The sequence below is a fragment of the Rhinolophus sinicus genome, chromosome 17, assembly GCF_057876585.1.
Source record: "Rhinolophus sinicus isolate RSI-liver-muscle chromosome 17, RSI-T2T, whole genome shotgun sequence".
Classification (NCBI taxonomy): Eukaryota; Metazoa; Chordata; class Mammalia; order Chiroptera; family Rhinolophidae; genus Rhinolophus; species Rhinolophus sinicus.
Window position 1 is genome coordinate 80256483 of NC_142517.1, and position 23984 is coordinate 80280466.

The window sequence follows — 23984 nt, forward strand, 5'->3', positions numbered from 1 at the left end:
TATTTCTAAGTAGCTTAACTAGAATATATTATGAATTTTCCTTATCTTTGTATCACCAGCTAGTAAGCATTCAGTAACCATGATTTATTTTACTATTGAGTTACTTTTGTTTAAAATAAATATTTCTGTGTTACTAAAGTTTCTAAAAACTGTCTCATAAAATTTTTAAAAGTAGACGTGAGGTCTAGAAATTTTTAACAGCATTTATGGAATGATATATTGGAGAGCTGTCAGTTCATCAGCTGGAAATGTGAGGGAATCCCAGAGCCAAGAGTCAGACTTGGTTCCTAGCCAAGGTCTTGCCACACTCTCAGTCAGTAATGATTCTTGGTACCCTACCATTTTTCTATTGTAGAATGACCCTAAATAGGTTTCCTCTTTATTCCCAGTCTTTTCCTCCCTTAAGGCCCCAGCCTAAGATCTTGGTCCACCATAGCTGTCACTCATGACCTAGTACTATTCACCTGGCACCCACATGCTAACTTGGGGCAAGTATGAATATTCTTGTATCTGTGTCTTATGTCCACAACCAGATCTGTTAGAATGACCTTCCTTGAATGCTGCCTTAGTTCAGGCTTCTATAATGGAATATCATAGACCGAGTGGCTTCTGAACAACAGTTCTGGAGACTGGAAGTCTGAGCTCAGGGTGTCAGGAAGGCCAAGTCCCGGTGAGGGCCCTCTGCTGGACTGCAAACTGCCAAGCTTTCACATCCTCACCTGGTGGGGAACAGAGAGAGAAAGCCACCTCTCACGACATTAATCTCATTCACGAGGAGTCTGCCCTCATGTCTTCCTCTAACCCTAACAACCTTCCAAAGGTCCCACCTCCTAATACCGTCATGCTGTGGGGCGGGGAGAGGGTTCCCGCATATGCACTCGAGGTGGGGAGTACACGATTCCGCCTATAACAAATGCCTAAAACTAAGCCAGGGCTTTGCACCCATGGGTCGTCCATGATAAAACGTATCCTATCAGAAAAATGAGGGGACTGTACAGATCCTCTTTGGACTCCTTGAAGGTAGTCAGAAAAAAGCTAATATTCATCATATTGTGACAGGGTAAAATAATTTAACATGAAACAAGCAAGAATGTTTCTACTATTCAGACGTTCTGAAATGTTAAGGCTAGAATTTTCTTGAGTTACACAACTTCTTTTTTCTAAATTTTTGGGATCATCACAAAAATTACCCTTTTCTCCAGTGTTGGAGGACTAAAGAACTGAGAAAGGAAGAGATTAAAATGGAAATATGAAAATAAACATAGCAAAATGCTAACAGTGGTTATCTCTAGGTGGTGTAGTTATGGGTAATTTTATTTTTATCTTTGAATCTTTGTGTCTTTTCCACATTTTCTACAATGAACATGTTACTCTTATAATCAGAAATTCCAAGAAGCTTGAAAGTAAAGGTAAAGATGAGGTCTTTAGGACTTATAAATATTTGAGGAAAGACAAATTAGGGAGTTTCTAGCATTCGATGGTGAGCGACATAACATGATAATATGGCCCGTGAACTCCCGAGAAGAGCATGTGGCCAAATGAATCATATAGTAAATACGATCTCCATAGACTGAATGGATTAAATATGCCAATGGGGTTGGGGTTCATGAACAACTAAGGGGTGTTTTCGTATGATTGAAGATTCTGAGGAAAGCGAGAGGCACTGTTCCGGATCCTGAGGTTAGGGCTTGAGGTGAGAGCCCTCTACTGAAACAATAGGAGTAGAAGAAGAAATTGATGAAAACAGGACAGGGAGAACTGGGAGACCCTAAAGCCGGGATAGGGGCTGCCCAGAAATGTTCTACAAAGCAAGACCAGTGTCTATAGGGAGTCTGAGACAAGAGACTTCCAGAAAGACAGCTTTAACCTGAACTCTAAATACTGTGAACCAAGGGGTAAAGGGCAGGGCATGGAAGCAGAAGGGCTAAAAGAGGCACCACAAGCTATAAAAGGGCATTCAAAACTTTCTGAAAGGGCCTCTGCTGTGATTAATGAAATCTAAGCTTCAGAGAGAAACATGAGACAGAATTTGAAATTACCTCCCACTTTTGAAAATGTTGGTTCTTGCATTTGAATACAACTGTGACACCAAAGATGGTGACAAAAAGAGGGGGAAGGCTATGGAATCCAGAGACACTGTGACTGAGGCATACATCTCACCCTTGAGCTTGGAGGTATTTGGTGGCATCTGCCAAAAGACAGCACCAGACAGAGGGAAGGGAAGTCAGTGACCTGCCCTCCTTTGCCCCAGTGTATTCAATACAGCTTCTTTGAACCACATAAGGAAGACAATTAAGGTTGAATTCCTAAGTCCTGGGCCAGAAGTGGACAGCTCCAGTGCCAACAAGGGCTAGACAGATAACATAAACAAATGAAGTGGTCCAGTCCAGAGTGACCCAAGTACAGGGGAGAACCCATGCTCTGTCTGAAGGGAATGTGGGTCCAGGGTTGCCAAATATTCTGAGTTTTCAAGAAAAGACAGAGATCTGGATTTCTTTGTGTAATCTGCTATTGTAAGTAATTAATTCAATTTCTTTAGAAAATCATCATGCAGATCAAAGGAAATATATCCAGGGAGGAAATGTGGGGCCTGGGCTAGTTTGTAGTCTTTTTCCTTGGACCCGTTGTCAGTACAACTGCAACCTTGGTTAAGGAGGGGATTTGAACACTACATGCCACCTTGAAAGCATGGAAATATTTGACCTTTGGCCAGACTTTAGAATGCTAGGAAAGCTCAAGTGGTCAAAGAATCTGGGATAATATAGCTCTTCAGAGCTAATGCCTTGGGGAGACTATTACACAAGTTTAAGTAAGCCTAATATCCAGATGTACAAAGAACAAAGTATAGAATTTGGGAAGAAGTTAAGTGTGGGCCAGAGTCAAAGCTTGAAAACACTTGCATGCAATTTACTTTGATTCTAGTAGGAAGTTGCATATGAATACTGAAGGACAAAACCTGGCCCCCAGGGGCAATTTTATAAAAGGATACAGACTCAGCATGTGCTACGCTAGTGACCAGAGAATTGATTAGTTAGGGTTTCTGTGGCTTTGAACAGATTCCCAGGTAGAAGAAATGTTATCCACATCCCAAATGGATGGAAACCTCAAGGATGCTTTGTTTGAGACTAGAAAAATAAATGTGCTGAAGTGTAGACCCCTAAATGCTCAGGGAAGTGGGAGGATTTAATAAAATCCTCACTACCTGTACTGCGTTGAATAGTGTCTCCCGTCCTGCCCCCATTCATGTTCACTGGGAACCTGTGAATGTGACTTTATTTGGAAATACAAGTTACGATGATATCATATTAGATAAGGGTGGGCCCTAATCCAATGAGTGGTGTCCTTATAAGAAGATGGAATGTAGACACAAACAGACATTGAAGGAAGACAACCATGTAAAGACAGGGGCAATTCTGGGATAATTATTACCACCACCACCACCACCACCACCACCAAACCACCACCATCACCACCAAGGAATGCCAAAGACTATTGGCAACCACCAGACGTTATAAGAGGCAAGGAAGGATTCTTCTCAACAGCCTTTGGAGGAAGCAAAGCTCTGCTGACACCTTAATTTCAGCCTTCTCGCCTCTGGAACTGTGAGAGAATCAATTTCTATTGTTATAAGCCACCCAGTTTGTGGTAATTTTTATGGCAGCCCTAGGAAACCATGTCTTTTCCAGCCACTTCTGAAATGGAAGACATGCTATGGTACATTACACAATGACTTACAATTATGCCCTAAATTGGAGCAATATGTAGGTTATAAGAGATAAAGGCACAGGAAGCATACTGTCAACAGAGCATGAAAAACCTTGTTCCTGGACAGAATGGAAATGAGGAATAATGACTAGTAACCAAATGGAGAGCCGGAGAACTCAAACTACAGTGATGCTATACATAGCATTTATCCAAGAGTTGAACTAAATGTAATTTCATTTAGGGGAACTTACATATTGCAGATTTAAAAAACTCCAGTCATCCTAACCTTGCACAGCTTAGTTTCCTTTTTTGTGAAAAACAAACAAACAAACAAATAAACCCAAGAGAATAGCTACAGGTATGTTAGGTTCTTTATATATATAAAGAACAATATTAAATACTAATTTATTTATAGCTTTGTCCCATTACACACACAGAAAATTTTCCTTACACAATATACACTCTAACAACACGTTTACATGACTGTTGTAGGGGATGACTTCCATTTTGCCTTTGGAAAATTTTAAAATATAATTGTTTTTAAATTTGGTTACAGAAAGAAACAGCATTAATTTATCCATGGGTTCTCCCTGTTAATACTTTCTCTTTGGTTTTGTATCTTAATGGGGTCTCACATCCCCTTTCCCATACCAGCCTGGAATTTCTAATTTAAGCCCAGGGAAAGGGAGGAGAGGCTTCATGAGTCTCACTTAGAGGTCTGGTTAGTAAAGCCACAATAACACACAAATGATGCCCTAATGCCCGTCCTCCAATTGGGTGCACTCAGTTCTAGTAGGATACTAACACACATCCACACACCACTACCAACCATCACCACTGCCCAGACCTTGGACCCAAAGCTACCCCTGCAATTTTAATGCACACCAATGAATCTCTTTTAAATGTGCCATTCATTAGGAAGGGTATTGCTCCGTATCCATCTGGTTGATTTCTTGATTGTGGGTGTCTACTCTCATGTAAAACTCCAATGGAGTACATTACTACAGCACACGTGGCCCACACTCAATTACATGTCAAGAAAAATCTGAATACGTCTGCTTATTACAAGTGTGTACCACAGGGTCCTGGTCAGCTCTGTGGGAGCTGATTCTCAGACCGTAAGTGATGCCCACCGGTAGCCTAAATAACATGACAAATACATGTCATCATAGTATACATCATTTAATGGTGTATTGATAAGCTGTGTGTTCTTCCTTTGTGAAATATTTTGTATTTATTATATGTTTATAATATATTATGTGTTTATGTGTAATACATAAAATATTTAATGATATGTCTCATATTATGAATATGTGATTGAATAGAAAAGATGACATAAAATATATGAAATTATACATTTATAATATATAGCTATACAGTAAAATATGTATGTTTTAGAAATGTGAGCAGTTAGTTTTTATTAGTTAATCAACTCTGAAATAAAATTATTTACTACTCTTTTTTCAAGATTCTGGATGAGTCTACTTGCCTAGCATATACTGAGGTATCAAAATGAGTTTTAAAACACTGCAACAAACAGAATGTGAGAAAAAAAATAAGATACTGGGGCTGACAGAGAACAATTATCATGCATTAAAATTTTTGATTTGTGGAAAGCATTTCATTGATCTCAGCAACTGTTTTGATAATAGGTAGGTATGTAACAATTTAAAAATTAATTTACATGAACAAACTGTCACTTATACATGTGTTTTCTACATTGAGGGTGAGCATAACATTGTTTGCAAGAAGGCATCTTGCTGCCTAAAACTCTGAGAACAATGAGTTTGGTGCAGGGCATTTTGGAGCTGCCTTTGGACCAAATTCTGATTCTGAAGACTTTGACCTACAAGGAGCCACTTCTGTGCTCCAAGGAGCATATCTTACAGAGATATGCCATCTTCCAGGGTCAAAGGTGATAACTTAACAAGACGTGGGGCTAATTTACAGACTTTTCTAAAAAAAGAAAATTACAAAAATGTCTGATCTAATTTGGATTTGTCCAGACAGATCAACATTCTATTTGAGTATTAAAACATGGTTAAAATCAAGGTTAGAGATTTTACATTTCCACACAGAGCATTTCATGCAAATCTAATAAAGATATGCCTTTCTCTGATACTGTCCAAGCTGTCTGTCAATATGAGCACATTTTAATGAGCTCAAGAAATGTTGGTAAATGAATGAACAAATGAAAAACCACTTGCCCCTGAACTCTGCCCAACGACGCCCTTAATACATTTATTCCACAGGATGAGTCTGGGTGATTAAATGGATGTTCCTTTTCACTTAGGCCCCTAGGAAACTTAGAGCTAACTTTGTGATATACTTCTAACAACCATAAAGGACCAGATAATATTTAGTTCTGCTTTTCATTCTTATCTCTGGCTTTATATTCTAATTACCCCTGATTCCCTCAACTGTTTTATTCTTCTACACTGTATGCTCTTTGGACAGGAGGTATAAACAGATTAATAAATAAAAAGAAGAATCCTTTTAGAAAACATGGCACTCTAGTACCTAATTAACCTCCCCTACAACACTGTGTGATTTTATTTATTTTTTTAAAGAAGTTCTCCCTAAATTAACCTTTTTATATTTGGTAAGTTCGGGAAAATGCTAGGGCTTCATGGGAAAGTTAGAAAAGCAATGGCCTAACCTCTGATCTTTGTTGCGTGTGCCTGTCCCTTAAAAGAGGTGATATTCCTCTAGGGTAGTGCTAAATGAAACGAGAATTGGTCTGTTTGCTACCATGGCTTGTACTTGTCACTTTTCTATAATGTGGAGAATCCACATATTCCCAAAGGCTTAATTTCAAATACTAAGGTGAGAAGGTAAAAGAAACAAGAGGAAAGAGAACTCTCTGTCAGTGTCAGAGGCAACTTTCTACAGTTCTTCCTAGTTGAATCTAGACATCAACTTTGTTTTTGGCCTAACAGATTTATGCCTAAATTTTCTTTCTTTTCTTCTTTTTTTGTTTTTTTTTGTTGCTATGCTCTTTTATTCCCTGTAAGACGTAATTCATTTAGGTTTGAAAATAGACTGTTGTGTATGTGGTAACTTTCATTCCATGAGACAAACAAAAGTATTTTTCAACAATTGTCCAAGTCCATATTTAAGCAATTAGTCTAGACCATCATGTCAAACCTTATACAATTCTGCACAACAGATTTTCTTTAAAGAGTAAAATACAATTTTTGAAGCTGAAAGTAAATTTAACCAGGAGAAAAACCTGGGGCTGGACAGGAAGTTCTGGAATCCCAGTCTGTCCATGGACAGGAGCTGAGAAACACAGGGCCCACCTGGACCTGACTGCTTCCTTCCGCTGAGGTGTCCAAAGAGTGGCAGGGATTCCAGATTCTGCTATTGTTTTCGCTCTCTCGATGGCAGTCCAAAAAAGTAGTGTTAAGTGTCATCTGGCACCTTTATCACCATGCAGTTGCTCCCCTCACACCCCATGGGGGGATGTATCACAGTAACTTTGCACCCACAAAGACGGACGGCTTCAGGGTGGCCCTGCAGTGGAGTGAGCTGTGTGTGTCGGCAGCTTGCCTTGGTTAGCTGCAGCTGCGGGGAAGGGCTGGCTCTGCTCTCCCTTCCTCCTCTTTCCCCGACCCACCCCAAACCGATGCTTCAGGCAGCTGCCACACGTGAAGGCTGGCAGTGCTCACGGCTCGGAGACTGAGGGAAGGGGAGAAGTAAGGGGGGCTCATTTCTAAAGCGGAACCAAATTAAGGGCTGAATAAGTGAGCTGACTTTAACTCTACTGCCAGTTTTCCTCGTAAAATAGAGACTGGAAGGTATGTGGTCCAGACTGGCCTGTCCCCTTTCACGGAGGGTCTGTTCAGCATCTCCTGGGAGCTTGTCATTGGGGAGGAGGACCAGGCAAGAATGTAGGCAGACAGTGCAAGTGAAACCGGCGTGGGACTGTGGCTCGGTGGTCTGTACATCCCAGGTGCCTGAGACGGTCCTGTATTAATAACTGTGTCCCATTTCACGCTTAAGAGCTCTGGCCCAGTGTTTCTTGGGAGGGCACATTTATACTGTAAGGGGACAATTCCTCCTTTCATGAGACTGCTCTGCTCACCGTAGAAAATTGAGCACACTTCCCTCTACCCTTAAATGCCACCAGCATACCTCCACCCTATCCTTTTTTGCCCACCCTGTCATTTGGACAACCCCCAGCGCCCTCCCTCTTCTCAAATGCTTGCTGGTGAGAGCAGTGAACCCTGACGCAGAGCCACTGAGTGCACTCTCAGTTAGGAAATAAGGGCGCTGCAGCTAAGAGAGGTGAAATGATTTCATTACAGCCGTAGCCAGAAAGCAGCTGAAGCACTGTTCTTGACATCATACACAGGGCTCTTTCGGGGACAAAATTCTACTGTCCCCTGACAGACACCTGTAGCTGAATCACTGTTTGCAGAGGCACACACTGCAGGGGAAGAATTTACATGTGGTAATACCAGTGTTTTATTGTGACCACTTAATCATATGTAGTCAGTAGCTTCATAACCCTTTCTGGTTTCAGAGGTTATTAATAATAATAATGTGATTTTTCAAGAAGGACCTGATTCTTTGATTTTTGAGCACATAAAATTCAGAGTTAAGTTATAAAAGTTTTCCAGAAAGGGAGAGAAGGGTTGTCCTTATTTTTAAATAAATAAAGCTTCGAGTGGGATTAACAACAATCAACAATAGCACCAATAAACATAGTTTTGAAGAATCTTTTGTTCGAAACGTTAAAAATCTGTTTTTCTTCCGAAAATATTTAAAGATGTAGTATTATCCAAAGAAGCCAATAACAACACCCTATCGTTCCTATTCGTTTCACTTCCTTAATAGGACTTAACCCTGCAAATCCCCCTAGGAGGCAGGCAGAGAAAGTTATCATCTACATATAACTGATGACGAAATTGAGGTTAAGAACTTTCTGTGGCTTGCTGGAGGGTCAGCTTTCAGACCTCCAGTCCAGTATTCTCTGCATGATATCTTGAACACCCACCCAGGAGCACTGTTGAGAGCACGTACTTAAATAATTCAGCCTCTTTCTCCAGAATTTAGTAGAAAATATGATGCCCCGCCCCTCCACACACAGAATGACTCATGGTCATTTGCACCTACCAACAGCAGAACCAAGAGAAATGGGCACACAGGGTCACTTGCACTCACTGAGCACTTACTTTGTCAGGCTGTGGCTGATGCACTGAGGATGCAAAAGCTAGTCACACCTGACCTTGCCTTTGAACGGTTCAAAAACACCTGGAGAACATTCTTAGTATTTTCCTCATTTCCATCAGAGTTGACTCACTTCTTTTACCTTGAGCAGATATGGCCAAATGGTTGCTTGTGACTGGCTGGTTATGTCCAGGCTGGGGTCCCTCCCTGAGATGCCAAAGTGACTCTTCTTTCACTAACTGTTCCCCTTAAAAGCCCCCAAAGAAAACGAATTGTAACAACAACCCCAAAGCCTGGAGACATATAGTTTTTATGTATACAATCTCTAAAAATAAGCCTACAGTGTGTGCCAGCTGGACTATTACTGGAAAACTAAAAAAGGCTGTTTATTTGTTTTGGGTGATGACCTTGAGAAGTAGATGAAGAACGATCTGATGCCTTTAACTACACTGCCAAAGGAACAATATTTCTGAATTTCTGTCTCTTTTTTTAAGATATATTGGAGGCAGACGGAAGAGTGCACTGTCTAGAATTATACTATTATACAACTCTAAAGTAGTTACTAAGGATCTAAATTGCTGGGCTATCCTGCTCTGAGCAGTTTCAAATAGTCCAGAGATTAGATTCCTAGAGATTTCATTGGCTTGTTACTGTGAATACTGATAGCTGTTGCCGTTTGGGGGGAAAACCAAGCTGTCACCATGTGACAATTCCTTACCATCTGCTTGCCTCTCCATTCCCTTTTCTTAAAAATAAATAAATAGATAAATAAATAAATAAAGCAAGCAAGCAAGCATGTGGCAAGTATGTTTCTATTTTTCCACTAAGAATGCAGATGTGACAGCTTCTTCCCCTTCTCTCATCCTCCCCAGCTCAGTCTTTCCCCCTCCCCACCAAATGACCTCATCCTCGCACAGAAAGGACACCAGCTGCAGGGAGGGTCTGCCTCCACCAAGTGGGATCATTATCGTCATTAGTAATGCCAAGAGGCCCAGACGGCCTTGTCGACATGTGCAATGTGTTACAGCTCTGTGGTCTCCCCACATTCACAAAGAAGCTGCTGTCTGGAAATGTAAAGACTTTGCGTTCCTAAAAATAATGTTACCAAAAGAACACTGAGATACTTTTTAACAAACTAATCAGTGACTGTCGCTACAATGATGAGAACCCGCGGAGATGATGGACCTGGTGGTAGCCTCGCAAGTCATTTGGGTAGAAAAGTCCCATTTCAGAAAAATGAAGACCCCTGATTTTTCAGGGGGAGAATTATAGGAGCTTGTTTGCAAGAGGAGGGCTGCCTAGAAAATAAAACTTACAAAAAGAAAAAAAAAAAGAAAGGAAAATTCGAACACAATTGCACAATAAAAGCTAATGCTTTCATCTCAATTTTTACCAGCATATCCCTGTAGATTCGTGTGCATTTCTTCATGCATTTGTTCATTCTTCTCTCCTCTCCTCTCTGTGAATTAGTGCCGACTCATTCCAGAGAATGAGGCTGTGAGATTTTACCAGACATAATAATAATAGCAGATACCACACACTGAGTGTCTACTATGAGCTGTACTCAGGGTGCTGTGCTGTTTCCACACCTCTCATCCTCCTTGCACAGAGAGACTGTCCTTCTAGATGAGACAGCGAAGGCTCAGGGAGGCGTCCTGGGCCCTCCTCTGGAAACACGCTCTCTTCCTAGGCAATCCTGTCCCGACTTGTGGCTTTAAATATCATCTATACGCTGGTACCAATTTATATCTCCAGCCTAGACATCTCTTCTGAGCTTCAAATCTGATTTTACAGTTACCTGCATGACATCTCACAAGCAACTCAGATCAAACATTTCCAAAACTGAACTTGGGATCTACTCCTATCCCCCATCCCACCCCACCTGGAGGGTTGGCTCTCCTCCAAAAGTGCTGACGTCAGGAAATAGTACCTCACGTCAGAAAATAGTACCTCACGTCAGAAAACTGGAAGTCATCAGGAATACGCTTCGGCAATGCCACTAACCCAGGGTGCTGAAGTCCTATAAACTGCAGTCCTAAATCTCTCCTGAATCCATGCGTTTCACCACTGACTGCCACCACCATCTCTCACCTGGAAAACGGCATTAGCCTACACTCCTCTGACCCACTGCATGACGAGACGCAACAGAGGGAGTCAAACACGAGTATGATCATGCTTTTCCCCACAAAGAACTTTCAGTGGCTTCTCACTGCTACTAGAGAAGCCCACAATGCCTGTCACTGACACAGCCTTGCTTAGCCGTTGGCTTCCTCATGTCTGTATCTTTCCTCTCATTTCTCTTCTACAAAGTTCCTTCCCAACTTTGGGTCTTGGAACGAGCTGCCTTTCAGCCAGTGATGCTCTTACTCTCTCTCTCTCTCTCTCTCTGGCTGACTCTTACCTATTCTTTGAGCCTCAGCTTAAACATTATTTCACAAAAACAGTCTTCCCTGCTCTTCTGACTCATGCAGACCCTTCTTGTGTTTCCTCTTTATATTCACTACATGAAACATATATTTAAAAGTTTGGTTTTCCCAACTTGGGTATAAAGTCAATGAGGTGAAAGACCGTGTGTATCTTGTAAAAATGGTGCCCAGCATGCCTTGCACAAGGCCTGGCACATAGAAGACACACAATGAATATTTGTTAAATGAATAAATGAGGCAAGTAACTTGCTTAATGTCACAGTATATGAATTCAAATATGTCTCGTTGTAAAGCACATTCTCTTTAAAAATCTTGCAAAGAAGAAAAGAGTTCCTTGTAAATCCAACATATCATAATCAGTTTCAGGAATGTAAATTTTCCAAGTCTCAAAGTCCTTCTAAATCAAATGGATGGATGGACGGATGGATGGATGGACAGAAGGAAGGAAGCTTAGATGGCTGAAAGGGATGGGGTCTGGGAGCGTGCTGTCTCTCATAGCACATGTGACATAAGAAACAGCTACTGGCCTGCATGAGAAGTCATAATAGAGAAATGCGAGCACAGATGAAGGAAAGACAACATTAGGGATTGCTGAGCTCCTATAAGCCTGAGCAAAATGAGATTTAAAAACCAAGGAAATAAGTCTTTAATATAGCTGAAAAGAGGAAAGGCAGGGAGGTTCAGAAAAGACGAAATTTCATCTTTTAAGGAGGGGAAAAAAATTTTCTACATGTATCTTCTCTCCTCTCCCTCTTCCTAAGTATGTGTGTATGGAGGGGGCATTGCTGATAAGGCAGAACGGAGCAAAGAAGGAAAAACTGGAAATGCCTGACAAAAGCCTCTCTGAGGACGGAGGACTCAAGGGTAATTCTTTTCCGTCTGAGACCTAGGACGTTTGCCTCCATCGGTATTATTCTAAAAGCATTGTCTGCTTGGTTGTCTGTCAGGGACCCTCAGATGGAGGCGAGGAGAGAGGAGCACAGAAGCATCTGAGCAGCAGACTACATTAGGCCCTTCTGGCCCTGGTTCTGTTCATGCACTCAAGCTTTCTTCTAAAAAAGTACAGGGTTTCACATTTTTCCACGAGGAATGTGAACTTGTTACATTTGCCCTAGTTGTCAAAGTCTGGGAACTTTGGCTTCGTTCCTCTCGTCCAACCCATTTCTTTTCTTGAACTGTCCCAGCTTCTCAGAAGAAACACCCAATTATTAGGAACTTTAAGACAGTTCATTCTTGTGGTGCTGTGCCTGTGTGTGGATGAAATGGCAATAACAATGGGGTTATCAGCTTTTTGGCAAAAGAAAAAAAATGAAACAAAACAAAAAAACCTGTTCTCCATTTCCCCCTCATGTTCTCCATAAAAGGCAAGAAAATCTTCAGTAAATTCAGTGTCATCCAACATGGTTGGAATTGTTCTAATTACATAGTCTGGTTAACAGTGTCTGAACCACAAATCAAATACCAATTATTAAAGAATTAAAATAAAATACATTTTGCAGTAAAATGGCACAGGACCCTAACATTTTCTTTCTTTGAGGAGTCAGAAGGTACCTAAGGATCTTGCAGGACTCTGGGTCACTGTTTCGAACATTCTATTGCACGATGGTGCTTAAGGGCTGGCTAATAAAACACTAGATAACACAGTTCACGGTTTCTGTTATTGGCTGGTCACAGAGCCAACTGTATTTGTTACTGGCTGATTTTCTCATTAGAATACAGAAAAAATGAAGCTTCACATTGACTTTGAAATCTATGGTACTAGTTCAGTGGTCAGATAAATCTGTTTGTTTAGGAGCTTGGGGGATTTTTCTAATTTCAGTGACTAATTTTTTTTTCCTCCAGTGTCATAATTTTCACCCTTTTCAGCTCCTTTAATATTTAGGAATAGTAACTTTAATAACAAAAGTTTAGCATTTCTACCGCTCTGACAACCTTTTAGGGTGGGGCCAAGGTGCTGAATTTATGGCAAGAGAAAGGGACACAGATGAGCTGTACGTTAAAGGAAGAGAAAGGACAAAGAACATGTCTTTCTTGGGTATCTTTCAGCTGCCATTGTTTTTAAAATCAAGTTGTAGTTGGGGTCAGCATATGATATCCTTTCAATTTGAAAAAAGAAAAAAATTGAGAGAAATCAAGGCATAACGTGAGTTATTCTTTCCCTAGATTTCACAGATGAAAAGATCCCTAGTCGATCTAAAACCATGCCATGTGGGCACACAATACCCTGTTGCATCCTATAGCTGGGCTGTCTGCACTCATTCCCGCTCCCCAAATCAAATGCATACAACTAATTCTATTTCTTTTGGTAGGGCAATTGTTGATTAATGAATCATCTTCCCTGTAAGTTTTATTTTTTTGTGGACTTAGTTTGGCTGGGTTCCCTGGCATTCCTGTTGAGGTATGTAATGGAAAATTTGACCTCACACTCTGCTTTTTTGTAACATCACAAAACACTGATATAACAGGGCTGCAAAAAAGTAGCTTGGAGCTGAAGGGATGCACTGAAAGAATAAGCTCAGTGTGCAAAGGAACAAAGATACACTAAATCATCTGGAAAGTAAATGTTTAGCTTCATAGACATGAAGTTACATTTATCTTCAAGAATAGTTCATTTGTTACCGCCTAGGATGTCACAGTGCTTCCATCATGGTTCTGAAAGGCTGTAAACCAGACATAAAAAGCCATCCTCAAAGTTAACTTGCAACCCAGGCAGACCGTTTTGTGGATCCTATAACTTTCTCCTAAAATGGTGATTAAGGGTGGGGCAGGCAGAATAAAGGTGTCAGTAAGGGATTTCTTGCATTTCGTTACATCTGAATTGAAATTAAACCTTGGCAATCAGCTTTCTGTGATCACATCCAACCTCTGGAAAACATAACAGGTTATACACAGAGTCAGCTTTGGTAACTGCTAAACTTGGGATTTGGCAGAACAGACATGCTTTACGACAAGTGCTTCAGCAAAATTCATACTGTGATGAATGAAATGGCTATTAAAACTGTCTTTTTACTTTTTACGATAATAAGACTTGACTTTTAAGATAATAAGACTATACTCTCTTTCCTAAGGCAACGAAACTATTTCTTTAAATGTATAATCCCGACTGGAGAGGACACCTGCCCAGCCGCTGACTCCATGACCTGAGAAAAGATCAACTGGGCTTTGATGAGAAAAGAATCCCCTACAGCTCCTAGCACCACCTTCTCCACATGCCGCAGGCCCCTGGTCTGGGACACCCAGCCAGTGTTTCACGACGACACTGGCTGACGTGCCTCATCAACCCTGACAGTCCCCATGGCTGTCAGAAAGCTTATACAGAGCGTTCAGTTTATTAATCATCTAGATGTGCTGAAAAAAGGAGGGAGGGAAAGAGCAGATGCAGAGAAGGCTGAACAAATCACTACTTCATTACTCAGACTGCGGGAGAAACGCGCAGATGTTTCTTAAATGCTACCTAAGTTGTTTCCAAAACCACTGTCACATCTGTAACCTCCTCCCTGTTAAAAACACAGTGTTACTTACTGGAACTATACATGCGATGCTCAGCGGAGAGAGCTTTAATAGGCCATATGGGCTAGATGAGGAGTCTTTATTTGAATAATAATGATTTTTGTAAAAAAGGAGTTAAACATGAGAACTATGAAATATGCAGATGAGCCACAAGAGAAGCATTTCTCTTTGCTTACATGGTTAAGTGGCCACAGCCTGTTACTTGTTCCAGACACTGCTTTAGGTTCCTACGTCGCACTGACTTTGGCAGATGCAGGAAGAAAAGAAGTATTCTGCAGCTTGGAGTGAGTCTATGTATCCACTTATAAAATGCAGGTGGACAGAAAAAAGAAGGCTGTTAATGACAGAGATAACCATTAAGGGAAAAAAATGACTGCATGCCATTTAATATCCTGTTTAAGATCTTGGCTGAAAAAAAATTGGTGCTATATTAAATTGCTAATTCCAGGAAGGAAGTACTTCTAGATTCTCTTGGGTCCTAAATATTTCCTAGGTCTTACTTGGTTTCTGGCTTTCCTGAGAGACTCTTGGTATTCCACATATTATAAGGACACTGAACCTTACACTAACGAATTTGAAGTAAGTGCTACCCTTCTACTTCCCACGCGGTATTTAACTAAATTGGTATTTTGGTAGAACGCCGCTAAAATCAGCTGTATGCTTTTCAGGTCTTTAACAGTCCTGTGGCAGGCAAGTCTCATGTTCATTCACAGAACATACTCCTGTGACCACAAACACTTACGAAAACATGGTGATCCGTTTTCCGAGATCAAGTGGATAAGTGCACTGGACTAACTGAATCAGATAAAATGCATAGTGCTTTTCATCCCTACAGTGAAAGCTTTGGGAGTGTCTGTGTTTGATGAACTAGCATTATAAACCAGTAATTTCTATAGCAAAACAGTGGTGAAAAGTACAAATGTCCTATTTTCTTCTAGAAGCATTCGATTTAGGGATTTTTCAACATATGTTAATGCTGAAACTAATGAACCTGTGCCCAACACCAATTTCTCATCTCTTTAGGCAAACAAGTTTATGTGCGTGTGTATCTTTTTGGAGATTTTTTTATATATGTGCAGGTATATATATATATATATATATATATATATATATATATATACTGTATAAATGAGTATATATATTATATATATATTCTTTCTTTTATTATATGCAAATGGTAAAATTCATTGTTCTGTACGATGCTTTTTGGACTTCCCATTACTGTGCTGGAGATCTTTCCGTATCAATACATAAACACTCTTCCAGTCTTTGTTTCTGGAACCATAGTGTTCCACCAGTATTAACCAGTCCCTATGGAGGTACACTTAGGTTATTTCCAATCTTTTGCTATTACAATGTCAATTTTAAAATGAAAACAAACTGTTTATAGAAAACTACATTTGACTGATTAGTTTTGTTTGTTTCCACTTCCCACTCCAATTCTCTAAGTGGCAAAATGGTAAAAAAGAAGAAGAAGAAAGAGGCACAATGGGGTTTGGCTAATCAGTTTTTGAAAAATTAAAGATCTTATTCTTTTTTGTGATTTATAAAGCAATATGTTTTTGGATAGGCTCAAAATAATAGGCTCATTACTTCATTGCTATTATTATTCCTGTAAAAGTTATATTTTAATGAAAGGAAAAGAGATCAAAGGGAAAATCCAAGAGGTTCAGAGCTAATTAGGGGAAAGAGCAGGTCTCCTAAAATCTGGCTTCCCCTGGCCTGAAAAGTTTCTCTGACAACTGGAACAGAGAAATCTGATATAGAGTTTCAGTTCTGCGAAGCTCGAAATCTGTATTTTGGGGCAGGTTACCACCACCATCATTTTTCTTCAAAAAACATGCAAGTACGGACTCTACGCAAGCAGCTTTCCAAACAAGCCAGATGGATAGAGCAACTCTTCTCATGACAAAGATAAAACAAATAGAGGTGCGCTTCAATTTACGGATGGGGATTTGGGAAACTGTTTCTATGTTTATTAAATTTTTATAAATTTTATAATTTTAACATGAAGGTTGCTATTTTAAAGATCTTTGTTGAAAGAAAAAAATTTACATTTATCTTTGGGCATAATTTTCAGAGTTCTATATTTTGAATTGGCTTTATTTAAGGTGAAGATAACGCTGTGTGTGTGTGTGTGTGTGTGTGTGTGTGTGTGTGTGTGTGTGTGTGTATTTGCTTTATTTTAGCATTTAAGTTTTCAAATACTTTCACACTTAAAAGTTGCAAGAATAGCACAAAAAACTCAATACTCCACCCATTTTTACCAATTGTTAAAATTTTGCTACTTTTGTATTGTATGCTTTCCATATATCTGCTTTGTCTTTCTAAGTTATCTAACTCAGTTGCAGACATCATGTCACTTTGTTCCTAAACATTTCAATGTATATTTCCTAATAGCAAAGATAATCACTTATCTAATGGTAGTACATTGGTCAAAATGAGGAAACCTACATAGTCACAATACTATTATTTAATCCACAGATGTTCAAATTTTACTAACTGTCCCAATAACGTTCTTTCTACAATTTTTTTCCCCAGTGTAGGATCCAATCCAGGATCACACATATGTTTCGTTCTCATATCTCTTTGGTTTCCTTTAGTCTGAAACAGCCACTCAGCTTATCTTTGTGTTTCAGTACACTGATATTTTTAACATTATCTTTGGATTTGTCTGATATTTCTCTAATACTAAATTAATTACACATTTTTTGGGCAAGAACATCACAGATGTCTTTCTCAACGTATAAGAGGCACATGATGTCAGTTTGTTCTATTGGTGAGTGAAATTTTGATCACTTGGTTAATGTGTCACACACCAGACCTCCCCACTCTAAAGCTTCTAATTCCTATGGCTATTAATAAGTAATTTGTGGAGAGAGTCTTTGAAATGTGTATGTATCCTCTTCCTCACTAACTTTCACTTCCACGTTTTAGCATCTATTGACACTTCTTGCCTAAATCAGTGTAATGTGATGGTTGCAAAATGGTGATTTTCTAATCCAGCGTTCATTCCACATTTATTAATTGGCATTCTACTGTAAAGAAACCTTTTTCTTCCTGTGCATGTAGGATGATGGATTCTTATTTTATTTGATGAGTTGTACTCCATTATTTTTATTCGTTACTTTGTTGCTCAAGTTGTCCTTGATTTGGCCAGTGAGAGTCTCTTCAAGCTGATTCCTTTGTCCTTTGGACATGTGTCCCTCATTTTTTGAGCACTTTATAATATCCTGGCATGTAAAGGGGTTACCAGGCTCATCTTGTTTTTCCTCTATCAGCCCTGAAATCAGCCATTTCTCTGCGGAGCACTGGTTCCTTTTAGTGGGAAAGGAGATTTAGAAGCCAAACTCTGGGCACTGTGTGTGCCCATTGTTACCGGGCATCATTATTTCAAGGCCCTCGTAGCAAACAGAACTAGGCAGTTTTTATACTTTAAAAAGTCTTCATAAATTTGGCTCCAGGGACTCAAATTATAAAATTATTCCTTTTATATTAGGTTTTGCTATGTTGAGAGCTGGTTCAGGAGTTTTAGTGTTTGGGTCTGTTACAATGGATTTACATTATAATTACATTGGATTACTGATGGATTTGATGAGCTCTCGAAGAACAAGGACCAAGTCGCATTCATTTTTTTTTTTTTATCCTTAAAGCCCAACAGAGTTCAAATCACACAACAGACAACCCATAGAAATTATATGATCTATAGGCTTTGCTTTCCAAGAATCCAGTGTTGGGGGGAGACATAACAAAGGTGGCCATGAATTGATGACTACTACAGCTATCATGGGGGTTCTTTTTTTTTTCTATATTTGAAATTTTGCAAAATAATGAAACAATTGAAAGGCAATCAAGAAATATTCCCTTACCTGAACGAAAAAAGTCTCTGCCTCCTCTATGGCTCAGTTTCTTTATCAGTTTGGTAGCGTGAAAAAAAGTCAAGGCATTTGGAGTATGAGGAACCAGGGGGCAGTATAAGGTCCAAGCGAATGCCTCGTCATTTAAAATGTAAGAAAAAGATGCTCAGAGAATGCTCATGCATTTAAGAATTTAATTTTTTTTCAGAACATTTGGTCTAAGGGCCTTGAAAATGTCCATGGTTTTCATTGTCAAACCACTAGTCTATCCATCTTAGAAAGCACTAACTCGAAACACAAATAATTTTGATAGTCATTCTGAATATACATTTATCATATCAGATCAACCCCTAAAAATAAAATACAATAAAATAGGCCTTAGAGCTACCTGGAGATAGCAACCCCCTCACCCCAGCATTTTGCTGAAGACATTTTTTTAAAAGATGGTTTTCTCCCTTCATATCCAGGTTATTTTCTGATACCGTACTTCAATAACTGATAGTCAAATTATTAAAACAGGCAAGTAGAAAATTGCAGTCATTGAAATACCCTGCTTGGGTGTGGGGGAAGCTCAACCAGGTCTATTTATATGTATATGCTGCTCACTGATGAGAGTGGACATTCTCCTGAGGCTGCTTAGTTAACAGGAAATCTTGGCTCCTTCCCGTTAGGTCAACTGACACTGATATTTTTTATCAACATTATTTCAAAACAGTCTCTTTTGAATTATGAGAGTTTCCCCACCATAAATCTGAGCTCACTGTCTTACCTAAATAGTAGATATTTTCTGTCAAATTTCAAAAAATATGTGTCTGCTTAGTTTTACTGATAAGGAAATATGTTTAAGTGACCAAGAGCAGTCAATTCAGATGGGATTTGGAACCCCAAAACATTTTCTCCATTATTTAGGCTACCGAAAGAACCTTTTAGGGTTATTGGAACGAAACGACAACCTTTTAACCAATCTATGTTGGTACATTCCTTACTAAAGCTAGTGAGAAAATGCTAGTGAGTTCTTTCCATTACATCTGGGCCCAGTTGGAATGCTAGCATTCTGCAGCCCGCACATTGTAAATAAATACAGACCAAATAACTTCTTACTGCTGCCCTGAGCATATATTTTCTCTAGACAGTAAGTGGTGCATTAGCACATATTTGTCTCCCGGCTGCAGTTTTTTTTTCTCCCGGAGTCTCTGGATATATTTGTGGGACCATCTAGAAGAATCAATGCTGTGATACAAACTGATCAGGAAATTATCTCTTGATGGAGTCTTGTAAGGGTAACACCAGCATCCAGTCTTGCCGATTGCAATGGCTGATGAAACAAATTCACTTTTTCCCCCCTTAAGTGTATTAATGGATCATTAATGTAAGCAAAATAAAGCACGGCAGGGTGAATAATAGCAACCATATTTCTTCCATCAAATATCCATACTGTGTATCTGGTTGTGGTTTCAAAGAAATCTGGATTAAATAACATGATTCACATATGAAAAGGCTGCAAAAACTGGATTTTGGTATAATTCAGTCATACATAAAACAGCCACTTTTGCACTATACGTCCACATTTAGGAAAAATGAAACTTTCCCCTGAAATACTGGATATTTGACCTTTGAATCCTAAAAATTCATGGAAAGAATAAAATTTAGAGGGGCAAGGACAGGACTGAGTCTCCTCAGATTCTCAATACACCAGGGATTTCAATTCCATTCTGATCAAAGAGGCACTTTCTGAAATTCATTAAGCTTTCCAGTTTTCCTGCAGACTGTTTAAAACACTCACATCCTAATATTTGCTTTCCTGGTCCCTGGGTAAGAATTTAGGGTACAGCAGTTGAGGGGCAGTAAATTTCTTGGTGTAGGTAAGTTAACAGAGCTCAAGTTAAGGAGGAATCCAGGTCTGGCAGACAGTGTTTGCAGTGGAAGTTTTACAATGTTACAAGCATTAGTCATGCCCTTTAAGAAGATAACAGCAAGTTCTAGGAACTGTGATTTTCAAAAGGGACTGAGAATGAGGGTTTGGATGGACGTTTTCCAGAGCTGCAGCTGCTGAGCTTGTGGGTTTTTCGTTGGTTGTCACTTGATAGAGGTAGGGCAGGAAGAAGAATTCTTTGAGGGCAAGTTCAGACAGTGAATAGTTCAAGGCGGCAGCCTGCCTAGAAACTGTGAGCAATGAATGGACACAAACCACAAATGTTACAAGACACAATTAGTTTGATTTTTCAAGGTTTTTAAGGGGCTGAAATCATTCTATTATTATACAATATCCATGTAGAGTAAGATTAACCTAAAGTAACAATAGCCAGGAATATAGTTGAGGATGGTTTTTCCAAATTCTGATTTTGGGGTTTTTTTTTGTTTGTTTGTTTTGTTTTTTGTCACTATTTCTCATCATGGTAATGGCACAGCAGAAACAGCACAAACATTCTTGTCAGGGAAACAGATTTGGCAGTTACTTTGTGTGTGTGACTGGACCTCAATTACACTTCACCAGAAGTAACACCTACCTTGCTGGGTCGTTGTGGGAATAAATGAGATAATGTATGTTATGTGGCTGTAGATAGTAGCTCCTCAAAAAATGGTAATTATGTCATCATAACTAATGCTCCTTTGTTATAAATAACCAAACTACCATTTATGCAGTTGTTACAGATGATTTGACCTACAGAGCAACAAAAGGCTGTATTCAATTTCACATAAATATCCATACTATTTTAAAAAATGGTCCTTTAAGGTTTTGAGTTTATATGTTGTTTTTTTAACTTAAAGTTAATCAATATAGCTCTTATGTCATAAAAATAGAGATTTTTATGGGTTCTTTCAGCGTGGCAGAAGACAGTCTGAGAGTGTTACAATGTCATGAACTAGTTTTAGCTCAACAGGAAAGAATACACTAGCTGCCTCCTCCTTACTACCTCAGACACACTTCACAACGAAGCACTGATCACGAAAACCACCAGCTGCCATTCCTAATAAAATATTCTGTTGGCTTGACATACCTATGGCCAACTCTAAATCACATGTCCTCTTCTTATTTCTGCTTTTCTTCCCTAAGGCCAGCTAAAATCTGCCTTCCGTAAATCTTAAGAGAGTATATCAATCTGGAATCTGAGTGAGTACCAAGATTACCTAAAACAGCATCGAGGGTCAGGGTACCACCTACTTCTCCCTGCATATGCATACCCATCAGTCATTTCCCTTACCACATTTAAGTCACCTGTCCTTCAGGTATCATATTTTGTCTCTTCATGTTTTAACACCGATAGTCTTCCTCATATTTCATGATTTAGTCCCTGAGGATAGGGCTTAGCCAACTATGGCCAGTAGGCCCAAATCTCATCCACAGTCTGTTTTTCTATAGCACCCAGGATGATTTTCACATCTTTAATTTAAAATAATTTTTACGTTTCAAATTAAACTACTTTTTTTATGGCACATGAAAAATACATAAAATCGAAATTTCAGTGACCAGACATAAAGTTTTACTGCCACACAGACATTCTCACTTGTTCACATATTGCCTGTGGCTGCGCTTGTGCTACCATAGTTGAGTAGTTGCTACAGAAACCATAAGGCTGGCAAAGCCTAAAATATTTAGTATCTGACTGTTCACAGGGGAAGTTTATAGACACTCCCTAGGGGGTCTTCCTCTTGGGAGAACCTGAGGCCAACACGTATAACATACAGGGCCTGACCCCTCAGCTTTGGAAAGCATAGAGTCTAGCTTGACTTTTCAATAGGGGTGAAATGGGATTGTAAAAAAGACGTGACAGGAACCAGGAGATGTGGGTCTCAGGTTTTGTTTTGATGTTCAATCTGTAAAACTAGGTACTCAGCTTCTCGAGTCCTCGAACATAGCTTCTCCCTTGCTGGGCTCTCGGTTTCCTTTATGTCTGAAAAAAAAGTTAGTCCTTCACTGTCTTACTGGATCACCATGACAATATGTGAAACCCTACCCTCATCTCCTTTCTCTTCGCACCTCCCACATCTCAAATGCAGGGTCAGTGGAAATGAGGGGAATAAGCATATTAGAAATCTTCCCATAGGACTGCGGGATGGAAGTTTAAATCCCAGTTTTAAAAGTCTGGAGATGGGTTCCAATGTGACCACATATTTACTACAATGAATAATTCACCCTGGTCTCCACTGCAGAATGGATACTTAGGGCATATGAGACTGAATCACTTCTTTTCTGGAAATTCCCTATTATAAATATGACTGTTAAGCACATAGTCTAAACATGTTGATGCCTGGGAAAAATACCTTTTAAATAACAGCAGAAAAAATAGTGTGTCAAGCTGGACAAAGACAGAATAGAGCAATATGCAGAGATTTTTCTATTCACACAGGCATGATCAGTTGGCAAATACATTTCTAATCAGAGTCTTATCTCATGCATTTTATATTGTGATGCAAATCTGTACTTCCTTATTTCTAAGCCAAGAATAGGCTGTATAGCTGAACAGTAAAGAAATTTTACCACATTTCTACTTTAGAAGTCATTTATACCTTATTGGGCTATGAACTGATCAAAACCTTTTCCATTCCAAGTCCTTGCTGTAGAGTAGGAAAGCTGATTGATTTCACTGTCATGGATCTCCCTTTTGCTAACTATATAGCTAGTTTTTGTGTGTGTGGCAGAAGAAAATCAGCACTTATCGGATACTGGTCTAACGTAGAAGGTTAAATTAGTTATGGTTAAAATGATTATTCATCATTCCAAGTGTTGAACAGAGCTTGAGTCTTGGCTTGCTTTTGGTCATACCCCATTCATTACTAAGCAACTCTGGAACAGGTGCCCTCAAAGGGAAAACAGGTTCTGAGAAAAGACTGGAGTGGATGAGACATGCATGAATCTGAATGAGCGATAACTGTTCTAAGTAGGGAGGACAAACAATTACCCAGTTACAAATTTGACGAAAATGATCTAAACTCATTAAAATTAGAGTTGGAAAAGCTCTTAGAGGATTCTGTATCCAAGTGTCCTTCATGGAAAATTAATATGCATATTGGGTAGCCATAGTTCAGCTTCTGCCCGTCACTCACTCTTGGTGCAGACAGCCCCCTTCCTCACCCAAGCCAGTTCATTCCATTTCAGTACAACTCCAATGACCAGTTAGTCAAAATATGCCCCAAAAAGTAGAGAAAAGAAGAATGAGCTAGAAAATAATACGAGTTGCACAGTCCAACCGAAGTCCTATATTAAGTCTCGTTGTGGGACACTGCGCTGGGCCTCAGCTCTCTCCTTTGTAAAACAGGTTCTCTATGGTCCTTTCCAGTTCTGAATTTCTCCACTTCCATAATCTCAATT

At 39.5% G+C, this 23984-nt stretch overlaps 2 protein-coding genes across 7 annotated transcripts in view; one reads left to right on the forward strand and one right to left on the reverse strand.

Annotated features, from left to right (window-relative positions):
- The window catches only part of CMSS1 (cms1 ribosomal small subunit homolog), a 334075-nt gene that overhangs the window by 107797 nt on the left and 202294 nt on the right, over window positions 1-23984 (reverse strand). Inside the window, exon 1 of one of the 6 annotated variants that reach the window (XM_074332971.2) lies at window positions 7008-7214. The exons of the other annotated variants lie outside the window; for them this stretch is intronic. The gene's annotated coding sequence lies outside the window, so the exon portion shown is untranslated. Of the gene's footprint in view, window positions 1-7007; window positions 7215-23984 lie in introns of those variants that run through there. 6 annotated transcript variants of the gene reach the window in all.
- FILIP1L (filamin A interacting protein 1 like) overlaps window positions 1-23984 on the forward strand; it is a 266691-nt gene that overhangs the window by 46672 nt on the left and 196035 nt on the right. The window lies entirely within an intron of this gene.